This window comes from Bombus huntii, unplaced genomic scaffold (assembly GCF_024542735.1).
Source record: "Bombus huntii isolate Logan2020A unplaced genomic scaffold, iyBomHunt1.1 ctg00000228.1, whole genome shotgun sequence".
Taxonomy (NCBI): Eukaryota; Metazoa; Arthropoda; class Insecta; order Hymenoptera; family Apidae; genus Bombus; species Bombus huntii.
The window spans coordinates 1-13,453 of NW_026099446.1; the positions used below are offsets into that span (position 1 = coordinate 1).

Genomic DNA, 13,453 nt, shown 5'->3' on the forward strand with positions numbered 1-13,453 from the left:
AAACTTAGTTATTTTAATAATTTAAAAAATAAAAAACTGACAAACATTTCAATTTAATTTATGGTTGGAACAAAAGACAGTTATTCTTCATTAATTGAAATATTGCAATGCAGAGTACTTTCCAAAATACGCCGAGAGTATTCCTGATGGTGAAAACGAGCGTTGCTTCATCGAACGCAGCTAAAGAAAACAACATCTATGTAGTTTGGTGGTACGATGCCTGAAATAGAGGGCGCTAAATTGTACAATACCTGTACTATTTGGGGTCCCGATGGAACTTTGATAGCAAAACACCGAAAGGTAAGTAATATATTCCTTTATGGCTTTGAATTTGAAAATATTGGGGCGAAGAAAGTGACTCTATCTAGGAATAATTTAGGAATATACATATGTACATACGTATACTATAACCAATTCTATAATTTACGGTTTATAAAATACGTTATGATACGGGAAACGCCCATTTTTGTTGTAATGTGTTTGTGTTGTATAAATTTTTTCACATACTTAAAATATATTTATACTTATTTTTTCTCCTTTTTAAACATTATTAAATGATAGGATTTTTTAATAAAAGAAAGTGATAAAAAACGCTGTCAGTTATTAAATAAAAAATAATTAAAGTTTAGGAGTTGGTAACTTTGATATTAAATTACAAAAGTTGCAGCAATAGAATTAGCGACTACATTTTTATGTTATTAGGTACATCTATTCGACATCGACATTCCTAATAAGATTACTTTTCGAGAGAGTGATTCACTCAGTCCTGGTAACTCCCTAACGACGTTCGATGTGAAGGGCTGCAAAATAGGTATTGGCATTTGCTATGATATTAGATTCGAGGAAATGGCACGCATTTATCGGAACAAAGGTACAGTAACTTAATCGATCAATACTTAACTAGCAAAAAATTAAAATATCTTTCTTAAATATATTCTATATAAAATTAATATAATCTGTAACTCTGTATAAAAAGAAGCTTAATTTAAAAAACCAGTATATTTGCTGAAAATGAAACAAATAAAAGAATTAAAAGCACAATAAGAGGACTGTCCTCGCATATTCAGAAATGATGGAATGTGAACCGTGCAACTACGAAGTTAATTGGTATTCGGTGGCTTCATATTTCCTGCTTCTCTGGGTTAGGTTGCCAAATGCTGAATATATCCAGCGGCATTCAATATGACCACTGGACCACTGCACTGGTCATTACTTCAGCGTTTCAGAGCGAATGATAATCAATTATACGTTGCCTGCATATCACCGGCTCGTGTTCCTTAAGCAAGTTACGTCGCATGGGGGACATACACAGTTGACCAATCCCTGGGGGAAAGATTCTTTTACGATTTGGAAACTCAAGAGAATATGGCAGTCACCGATATCGGTAATTTACAGCTTAAAATTAAAAGCGAGAGATCCATGATGTAATTAATTTTTAGTCTCGTTAATTTATCGATTTAACCATCTTCCTCTGTATTTGTTGAATTTATTAGTAAGCATTACTTATTACTTCGTATGTTTCTTTTTTCTATCAGATCTAAAAGTTGTTGAGGGAAGTAAGGGCTCAGATACCTACATTTTTCTCAGAGACGTACAGATTTGTACGACACTGTCTGTAAGAAGGAGTAACTCTACACTAAAACAGAAAATGTTTTTTTATAATATTTCTACTACGATATCCTTTTTTTGTGAATTATTACTAATTTCTTATCATTTGTACTAAATGAATGACTCAATTAAGAAAACCAAAACGTTATAAATAATTAATCTGTATATCTTGTGTATCAACATGTAATTGGATATTATAATAATATAGGAATGCTATAATAATATAGGATAATAATATAGGAGAATAGTAATATAGAAAAAAAACTACATGCTTTTTAAACACCTTTAATATCGATCACATAAATTGTTATAATTCACAATGATTACGCATACATAAAAGACCCCTTGATAGTAAAATTTACGATCAAAAGGCAATTACGTATCGTTTAACAACATTTAATTTATAACACCTTTTAAACATTTAGACAGATTAACACATAACACTTCTTATATAGAAACATCAATTCGAAGTTATCAGCTTGGAGAAAATTGGTCGATTAATACCTGTAGATTGTCTGTCTCGATGAAAGACTTAAAGAGAGCAAAAACATGATAATGCCGCTAATATAATATTCCTTCTTTCTTGTATCTGTCTGCCTCTCAGGTCGATTTACTAATTACAATAAGTAATTTTCGCCTTCTTTGCGCTCTCTTTTAACGCATTCGAGACCGAAAGAAAATTCATATCAGTCAGTAGGCAAGGGTATAATATACATATTTTATATATAACTTACGTAGTAATGTATATATCATGTTAATTTCATATTTTTTTCAATATAGAATTATTATATATTATATATTTAACTGTACATAATACATTATAGAATAACATAGTATATAATTTTATATTTTAAAAATATGAGGCATACTATTTAAGATTGTCATCGATTTAAAATCAAAGTATGAAAAGGATACCCTGGAGAGAGTAAAACACAGAATCATTCTAACTAAACATTCAAATCGTAGCGACACCTAGGTATCGTCTTACAATTAAATCTCGGTCTCGAATGGATTAAAATGAAATACATACTTGCAGCTTCAACATCTTCAATATCGAGGAGATTCAAACTTTACAAATAAATGTAAATTGCGATGTAAAACAAAGCGATGTAAAAAGGGAAAAGGAGGAAAGAAGGAACAGGGAAGCAAAGAGAAGAAACGAATTTTTCATTTTCTCGAAAACTGGATCAAGTTTCAGGAAGGCCATCCAAGTAATTGATGTCCTCTGTACTTATTTTGTTTAATCATGCGCGGAATCAGAACGATTCGACCTCGTTCCAAAGCAAATCGTTACTAGAGTAGAGACGGGAATTAATAATTCGTGTCAATTGTTCGATCGTGTTCACAAATTCAAATGCGGTTGAGTAGCGGAAACCATTTATAACACGTCCCATACAGCGTAGATCGCATACACGTCTTAGGATGTATTTTTGGTACTTATATATACTCTATATATATTCTTACTCTATATATACTTATATGTACTCTATGTATATTCTCTATCTTATATATACCATAAAATATTTCGTGAAATCGCGTATTCGTGTCTAATGTCAGGGATTCTCTTTCCATAAGTCTGCGTTTTCTATATTATCTTTCTTCCTTATCAGTAGGCATTCTCACAATTTGTGATTAATACTGCTCGTACAGGAATGTTAGGTTTTTGACGTTGTAAAAATTTCACGTGAAATAATAATGCCTATATATGGACTAATTTATCAATTAATTAAATCCCGTGTATATCAAGTTTTCTATAATTTAGTTACTTTTCGTGTAACTACAGAAATTTGATGCAATATAAAACTTGATTAAAACAGCGATTCATTAGGAAACGAGAATAATGATGCAAATATTTTTTGTAGCCATTATATAGGATTTCGATTGCATAATTAATCAGTATCAACTTACCAATCTTTAACTGAAGAATGTGAAGAAGGGCTGGCGGTATATAGACCGCAATTATGATCGTTTTCATGTAAATTGCCAAGCTGCTGTACATGTTTGTTATTCGTAAAAAGTTGCGATGACAAGCGGAAACAAATGAACAATCCAAAAAGTATCTGCAACAGAAATCAGAATACACTCGTTTTCGCATGGTTGGATCAATTTCGCGTGGGACTAACCTGATTGAACCTAACGCGGGATAATTGCTCAACTCACGACCTTAACCAGCCCGCTTGATTCTCTGTAAATGCTTGAAATTGACGCTTGGATTCTTTCCAGATTAACTAGCTTTGCCCCTCCCTCCCTCCTCCCTTTATCTATTTTCTTAGATCAACTTAGAATGGATCGAACAAAGGCACAAAAGAATTCGAAGAAAACAACAACTTATTATCCAAATTGTTCATCGAGGGTAATCAATGCTGTATACTTCCTAGAATTAGGATGAATAGGGATTTGGAGAAACCCACCGGCCATGTCCAGAATAATAAAATATCTCGCTTTTGCAATCTCGCGACTTGATCCGCAGTGAGGGGTAAAGGATACCGATCCGCGACCGTATATTTATTTAGTTCTCGAAAATCTACCTATCATCTATCTGAACCATTGTTCGTCTTCACGAGTAACACGGGGCTCGCGAACGGTGAATTACTAGGCTTTATGATTTTTGGCTGTAATTAAGTCGCTTGTTCTATCACGTACTACTCTGCGCTCGCGAAGTCTATTAGGACTCCTTGTACGGCGATGTTAGGATCAATTAATTGTACTTCTAACTGTCCTGTATTTTTTTTGTACGAGTACGTAGGGAACCCGTAACGGATGAATCTCTGAATTTTCGAAAAGAAAGATTAATCGACTTTTATCACTACCACGTACCTCATTGTCAACTTCATTGACATCGATCTCGTTTTCAGCGGTTTTATTACGGGCATGAATTATTTTTGTTTTACACATAGCGAGGCTAGTTTGTGTAATATTACGTCAAGATCTTGGCTTAAAATTTGACGAGCAATCGCGATATCGTATTTTTAAATAACTATCAGTCAGGACATGAAAAATTTATCTCTAACCACTAAAAAGAAAAGAAAAGAAAAGAAAAGAAAAGAAAAGAAAAGAAAAGAAAAGAAAAGAAAAGAAAAGAAAAGAAAAGAAAAGAAAAGAAAAGAAAAGAAAAGAAAAGAAAAGAAAAGAAAAGAAGAAAGATAATATGTTGTGGCAGTCTAAGTCGATCTAAGAAAATAGATAAAGGGAGGGAGGGGCAAAGCTAGTTAATCTGGAAAGAATCCAAGCGTCAATTTCAAGCATTTACAGAGAATCACTATTGAAAGTTCAAAGGCCGACTAGTGAGCTTCATCCTATCTCATTTTTTAATCAGGCGATGGATCGACGAATCGTATTGATTTCGAGGATTATTATAGTTCTGTGGGGATTTTAAAGCGTGGTTTGTCTAATCTTGTCTCGTTAGCTACAGACTCTTTGGCGAGCAGCCTGAAACTTGATCCAGTTTCGAGAAAATGAAAAATTCGTTTTTCCTCTTTGCTTCCCTGTTCCTTCTTTCCTCCTTTTTCCCTTTTTACATCGCGTTAAGACCCGTTAAATAATATTGACTGCCGTGGACGCTGGCTGAGAAGTGCACTTTATAACTAGCTTTAAAATCACTGACGTCGACGAGGACAAAGGTAAGTTAGAGGGTCATTTATCTGAGCTGGTGTTATTCCGCTGTACAAACTATTTCCGGCCAGTACCTTTTATGTACTTTCGCTTCCGCTAACAAGCAACGCGCCATGTCCATCACTGTTCTATTATACCTTTCCGCTGTCCCGTTTAATTCATGTACGTATGTTGGGCAATTATTTATTCTTATACCTTTATCCCTAGCAAATTTATAAATTCGATTATTTAAATATTCTTTACCATTATCGCATCTTAATATTTTTAACCTCTTGCCCGTTAAATTTTCGGCTTCATTTACGAACTGTACGAAAGAATCAAAGACCTCATCTTTTGATTTTATACAATAGATCCTAGCTATTTTACTATAATCATCGATAAATGAAATGAAATATTTTTCTCCATTGAATCCGGTAGTCTTAAAGGGACCACATACGTCCGTATGAATAATTTCCATTATTTCCCTAGCCTTAGTTCGATTATTTTTGAAAGGTAAGTTATGCATTTTGCTTTCTATACACACCCTACATTTCAAAAGTTCCTTTTCAAATTCATTCGGTATGCCAGTCACTAGCTGCTCTTTACCCAAAATCTCTAAATATTTAAAATTTACGTGTCCTAGCATCCTATGCCATCTTTCCTTTTTACTCATACCACTACGTTCGGCGCTGTTTACTAAGTGCTTCTTCCCTTTCAATATACTTTTTATTCTATATGTCCCATTCTCTTTGAACGCTACAGCTGTAAGTATATTATCCTCATCTATTACTTTCGCAATATTTCGTTTGGAAATAACCGTATTCTTATTGTCTGTTAGTTTACCTAAACTAATCAAATTTGCGGACATTTCTTTCGCGTAAAATACTTTCCTCATATTTATTTTATTTTGTTTTCCGAATGCTTCAAAATAACTTATAACATTCCCAACTTTTGTCGCTTTTATCGGTCTATTATCGCCTAAATATATATTTACCGGTTCTTTTAGGTCGATAGATTTATCGAAATAATTTATATTATTAATTATGTGATCGGTACAACCGCTATCTAATAGCCACACTATTTCGTTCTTACTTATTTCATTCGTCTCACTGCTGTTTGCTGCGTGCGCCGTTGCTGTCCATATGCCTGCTCTTGAGTTTCCATGCTCGCCCGTGCCGGTTCTTGATTGACGATGAAAGTTTCCACGTCCTCTGCTCGTATTGCCTTTGTTCTCTCTTCCTCTGTTTCGACCACGTGTTGGCCCATGCCAATAGCCGTTACTGCTTCCCGCTTGGACGCCATTTTGACACTCTCTCGCAAAGTGTCCTAATCTTCCACATCTGAAGCATCCTTCCTTTTTTGCAGAAAAGGCGTTGGTTTGCCTTTCTCCTCGATTGGATTTATTTTTCTTCTCTGCTATTTCTATTTTATTTTTCACATACGCTACCGTTTGATTCTCTTCTTTCAATGCGTCTATTATGTCCGCTATGTAGCTGTATTCTTCGGGTAACGTATTCAGCATGTAATTCAGCTTTTCCCTCTCACTTACTTGTGCGCCCGCACTTTTTAATTCATTTATTAATTTTTCGAAATCGTTAAAGAATGATGCTGAATCAGTGTAGTTCTCCAGTCTTATGTTTTCCAATCTCCTTCTGCATACGATCTGCAGTGCCGTCGACTCTTTCAAGTACATTTCATCGAACCTTTTTATTATATCATACGCCGTTTTTCCTTCCCTAACATACTCCAATTGTCTGTTCGATATTGCACTATAAATTATATTTATCGCCTTCAAATCCTTTTTGTCCCAGTCTTCATCGTCTCTTTCGTTCTTCGTTCTAGTTGTAACAACCTCGCATTCCTTATATTTGAGAAACATCGTGATTCTTTGCTTCCACATTCCATAATCCTCACCATCGAATATAGGTATCATGATTTCCGATCTCTCCATTTTAATTGATTCTTCTTTTTTTTTCTTTTCTTACTCAAGCGTTCCTACGTGCTCGAAGTATATTTTGTTCCTCTGAAAGTTTTTTTTTCTTTACTGAAAACTCACTCGCAAGATCGTAACCACGCACTAAATATCTTGCAAAACTAGTAACCACGCTCTGCTACCATGTTAAGGAAATTCGAGGATTTGGGAATACAAATAATTGACTATATTTCCCACGCAACAGTTATACATCTATATTACACTCTGAAGAACGTCTTGCACGCACGCTTGTCGCCAACCGACTATCCTAGATTCTTCTAACATCTGGCAACAGTCTTTTGTCTCCACTAAGACCTTGACGCCCTCTGGCCCTTACACACACACTCTCATGTACAGTGTAAATGTATCACTTCCCTAACACAATTATCCCGCGTTAGGTTCAATCAGGTTAGTCCCACGCGAAATTGATCCAACCATGCGAAAACGAGTGTATTCTGATTTCTGTTGCAGATACTTTTGGATTGTTCATTTGTTTCCGCTTGTCATCGCAACTTTTTACGAATAACAAACATGTACAGCAGCTTGGCAATTTACATGAAAACGATCGTAATTGCGGTCTATATACCGCCAGCCCTTCTTCACATTCTTCAGTTAAAGATTGGTAAGTAGATACTGATTAATTATGCGATCGAAATCCTATATAAAAACTATACAAAGATATTTGCATCATTATTCTCGTTTCCCAATGAATCGCTGTTTTAATCAAGTTTTATATTGCATCAAATTTCTGTAGTTACACGAAAGTACTAAATTATAGAAAACTTGATATACACGGATTTAATTAATTGATAAATTAGTCAATATATAGGCATTATTATTTCACGTGAAATTTTACAACGTCAAAAACCTAACATTCCTGTACGAGCAGTATTAATCACAAATTGTGAGAATGCCTACTGATAAGGAAGAAAGATAATATAGAAAACGCAGACTTATGGAAAGAGAATCCCTGACATTAGACACGAATACGCGATTTCACGAAATATTTTATGGTATATATAAGATAGAGAATATATATAGAGTACATATAAGTATATATAGAGTAAGAATATATATAGAGCCAAACCAACCAATTACTTTAATTAATGCAAGCTGTACTCGAGATTCGCGCATCTTGTGTATACACACCGGGTCAGACAAAAGTTTTCATTCATCCCAGTAGAACTTTCGTAGTCCTTGAATGAGTGGACTGATTCTTCGTGCGAAAACAAATTGGAAGCGCAGAGGGATGTATTGTTTCAGCGTATATCGATTTTAAAGCACGGTTTTAAAGCACGGTATAATCAATTCTTTTACATAAAATTATATTGTATAGGCTATTGTTATTTAAACACTTTAAATTGGATGGTTTTTACATATGCTAAAAAAATGGAAAATGATGATGATGAATCAATGACACGTAGAAAATTATAATCTATTGTATTGCTGTTATCTAATGGTGTTGTAATTGACTGTATGGTGGATGTATCTAATGGTGTTGTAGTTGACTGTATGTTGTTCAATATTGCCATGAAACTCTTCTGATTCATTGTCACTTATACGAAGTATGGAAGTATACGAAATTGATAAAATTATTAATAATATTTACGAAGAGAAAGTAAACTGTTGGATATATGACAAAATAATTCTATTTTAAATAAGAGACTGGTCAGCGTGGTTATTTTGTTTACAAAATCAAACGAATTTAATGAATGTAATGGTAAGGAAGTAACTATAAATGGCTGTTAAACTATTTTTATGCTTGAAAAGTAATTCGCAAAGTAATGTAAAGCAGTACTACTGAGTTGTACATAACCTCTTTCAGAATTTGTTCTTAACCTCTTGCTTCATAACTTCCTTAATTATACTCTTCAAACTTATTGACTACTTCGATGTTGTTACGAACAGAAACTGATAAAATATTAATCTTAAATATAGATTGAAATGAAAGCTTGTCACGTAAATATATATATATATGTACTACTTACTCAAACTATGGATCACATAACCTATAAAAAAAAAAAAAAAAAAAAAAAAAAAAAATTATTGTACACTATAAAGCAAGAGGTTAAATCTTTAATCTGTTAAGAATTAAATTTTTTATTGTAACTGCGAAAATTATAAAAGTACCAAGCGAAGCAAGTACGGAATATATGCGGAATATGAATCGCTCAACGAACCAAAGAGCGGCTCAGTGACAAAATTAGTAAAGTAAAGACCACAAATATTACAACATTATATTCTACCACAAAATAATTCTCTATACAAAAAAGGTACACAACGAATCGATTTTTCACAACGATAAGAGTCAACAGAACCAATCAAGACCAGACGAGACTCTCATAAGACAACGATATCAGAGGGATCAAATCAGCGACTTCAATCTATGTTACAGAGTATAGTTATCAAGAAAAATTGCTCTTTTCATGAAAAGTATGGTAATGATACTCTTATAACACATTGTATATCTGGCAGTCGGATGTGCCCGTGGCCATCGGAAATGTAAAGACGACGCTTTTAGAAAGTGATAGCGCCATCGCGTATTAAAAACGCGTTAGAAGAAGGACGGTTTCGCTATCCAAGGCGAATCGAAAAGTGTGCGTGTTGCGAGAATCAGAGTTGATCGAGACGTCGAAGCATAGAGTCGTTAGAATTGAGTTGCGAGTGTTGTCGAGTGTTAGAGTTGCTAGTGAGAGAGAGAGAGAGAGAGAGAGAGAGAGAGAGAGAGAGAGAGTTACCAAATAGTTGTCAAGTTATTTGTTGTAAATACGAGCGTTGCATTTAGTTTTCCTGTTAATCAAACATCGTTTCTCTGTCTAACTAATATCTGTATTTTCAATCCATTATTAATATATTCCGATATTACAAGTGGGGGCTCGTCCGGGATTGAATAAGACAGAGAAACGATACGATTTAACGGAGCTATTTCTGCGGGAGTAGAAAAGAATAGAATAAAATGGCAAACGTTGAAGACGAACGATTGTCGGGTGAAGAGGATTTGACGCTGGAGGAGCTGAGGAGTAAGCTCGCACAGATGAATCTGCCTATATCCGGTGCGAGATCAGTGCTGGTTGCCAGGTTGAACAGAGCGTGCAAACCTGGTCGATCTACTCCTAAGGATTCGAAGCGTGGCGAAGAACCAACAAACCAGCGAGATCTAAGAAGCAAGCAGAGAGCCGAACGCAGTCAAGAGGGAGAGGAAGACCTCGAGAAGCTGAGGACGAAAGAGCTGAGAGCGCGTCTCGTTAGCTTGGGGTTGAAGGTAACGGGAAGAAAATCCGAACTACGCGCGCGGCTACAGGCGGCCCTAGAAGGAGACGATGTATCGTCGGAAGAAGAGAGCTCCGACGAAAGTGAAGGCGAGGACGATAAACAAGGCGCGCGAGAATACAGGAGAGGCACGCGAGCGGTGTATCAGGACCGCGATGAGTAGCAGCAGAAGGTATGCGTCGGTTCGATGTTGAGTCTTAAAGACGTGGAAGACTCATTAGAGAAATTCAGCGGGGATGATCTGCTGAGGGTAAATCAGTGGGTGGAAGACTTCGAGGAAATGGCAGAAGTGTGGGGTTGGTCAGACGCCCACATGGTGGCCTATGCTAAGAAATTACTCGCAGGCTCCGCTCAGGCCTTCGTACGACAAAAACGATGCGCGAAGTCCTGGGCAAAGCTAAAAAAGGCGTTGAGGAATGAGTTTGAAAATGTAGTAAGCGACCAACAGATACATGGCGAGTTATCCCATAGAAAGAAGAAAGCAGATGAGAGTCTGCAACAATATATGTATCACATGTGCGGGATTGCAAAACAAGGAAGGGTTGATACGCAATCCTTGATAGACTACATTATTCAAGGCATTCCCGACGAGGTCGCGAACAAGACTGTGCTATACGGAGCCAGGAATATCGAGCAATTAAAAGAGCGTTTCAGGCGCTACGAAGCGATAAAAAGAGATATGGAGATGAGGACGAAATTTGAGGAGCCGAAGAGTAACAGGGTAAAGCCGGTGGCGAAGCTGTCCGAAACCGAGAGGAACAAGGAACCCGGTCGATCTGGAGATGCGAGGAAGACGCGATGCTACAATTGCTTCAAATGTAGGGAGTACGGACACATCGCATCAAGTTGCGACAATTTGGGTGAGCCCTCAAAAAAAGTTTACAGCGTGTTTCGGTCGTTACAAACAAGGCGTGGTAAGGATGTTAAGATGGAAAATTTCAAATTGAGCGCGTTGATAGACACCGGTAGTGAGCTGACTCTAATGCGAGCAGATCAGCATGTGAAAATCGGAGCGCCCAGATTAAGTCGGGAAATCGTTGGATTTGGCGGTGTCGGTTCCGGAAGGAATTTTACGCTCGGGAAATTTTCCACGAACATTATTATAGACAATGAGTCGTACTGTATAACCATACACGTAGTTCCAGACACAGTGATGCAACATTCGCTTATTATTGGCGCAGACTTTTTGGACACTGTTGAAATAAGTATAAAAGGGGGAGAATCTTTTATTAGTAGAATAAAGGACGAAAATCCCGATGAGTGTCCGGAAGTCCTCAAGATAGATGTAGAGACACAGGCGAGTGAGATAGATTTGTCACACGTTAAGGACATGCAACATAGGCTAAAAAGAGATTTGAAGAGAACCAAAGCATTGCTAAGAGACGCTCAAACGATGCTGGAGAGATCGAAAGGTGACTCGACGGGTAAAGCAGCTTTACGACAGCTGAAGAACCAGTTAGAAGATGCAGAATGCGCTAGAGCAGTTGCAGTTAAAGCGAAACAGGCACTGGAGCAAGAACCGAATGAGACGCAGGCTTCGTTGCAGGAAGTACTGCGGCAACGTTCCGAAGCAGAAGATCGTGTTAATGTAGCTAGTCGCGAACGAACTGAGCTACTGTCGCAATTGGAAGAAAATAAAGAAGAGTTAGCAGAAGTTTTGAAGAAGTATCGGGCAGCTGTGCAGCAAGTGTCGGAGGAACGGAGAATAGTGGCAAGACACGTGGTGATTGGTAAAGTGGACCAAGAGATGGTGTCCTCGTCGGATTCTTGCGGCCAGCAGGAGGACTTAGCGAACATCACGAGGAGGAAGAATCTGGCTAAGGATGTTGTTGATGATATTTGCGAATTTACTGAGAAGGATAGCGTTGCGGGTGCGAGGGTTGTTTCAAGTTTTCGGATAGACTCGAAGAGAGTGAATGCAAGGCGAACGAAAAGACAAGGGAAGTCGCACGTGCGGAATCCCTACAATAATATCGATATACAGAGGATGTGGATGACGAGGACGACGATGGGATTGTCGAGGACACGATGAACGTGAAGACCTTCGAAAAAGAAGAGATCATAGTCTCGGTAGATGGTAAGTTGTTAACGTCTTCCATGTACGAACCGAGCCTACGAAAATGTCACGATGCTGCCACGACGATCAAAGCCCCTGACAAGAGTGAAATGGGTAAACAAACAACGGAGAGGAAGATAGAGGAAGAGCGAAAGAGGAGCAGTAGCATCGAGGACGAACAGGCCGCGGTGTTCCAAGAGGAACGAGATCAGCTGCGTGCGGACGCAAAGAGACGGATTGAGGAGATCCAAATCCGAAACAAGCGGGCGTATAACAGGAGACGCAAGAAGGCGACAGCATACAGGACGGGAGATCTAGTGGCAATCGAGAGGATGCAGAGGGGTCCCGGGCTAAAGCTGCATCCGAAGTTTCTTGGACCGTATCGGGTGATAAAAGTCCTGCGAAATGACCGATGCATAGTGCAGCGAGAGGGGGAGCACGAAGGGCCACGTACAACTTCCACGGCAGCCGATCACATGAAATGGTGGAATGCTGACGATAGTGATGTAAGTGCGAGCGGCGCTGATGAGCACATCTGAGGGCAGATGTGATTGTCAGGAAAGGCCGATTGTAATATCGTAGAATAGCTTTGATTGGAGATCGGCTGAAAATAGAAAAACCGTGTACGTCGTGTTTCTGTGGTTCGTTTACATTTAAGAGTGCCTACGTGACTAAAGGCACGTAGTTGGTAGTTCTTACATAGGTATGAGGGAAACAATAGACAACGTTAGAAGAAGGACGGTTTCGCTATCCAAAGCGAATCGAAAAGTGTGCGTGTTGCGAGAATCAGAGTTGATCGAGACGTCGAAGCATAGAGTCGTTAGAATTGAGTTGCGAGTGTTGTCGAGTGTTAGAGTTGCTAGTGAGAGAGAGAGAGAGAGAGAGAGAGAGAGAGAGAGAGAGAGAGAGAGAGAGAGAGTTACCAAATAGTTGTCAAGTTATTTGTTGTAAATACG

The 13,453-nt window shown here is 37.6% G+C and overlaps 1 pseudogene; it reads left to right on the plus strand.

Annotated features, from left to right (window-relative positions):
* Positions 1-119: 119 nt before the first annotated feature.
* The window catches only part of LOC126877722 (omega-amidase NIT2-A-like), a 50,619-nt pseudogene continuing 37,285 nt past the window's right edge, over positions 120-13,453 (plus strand).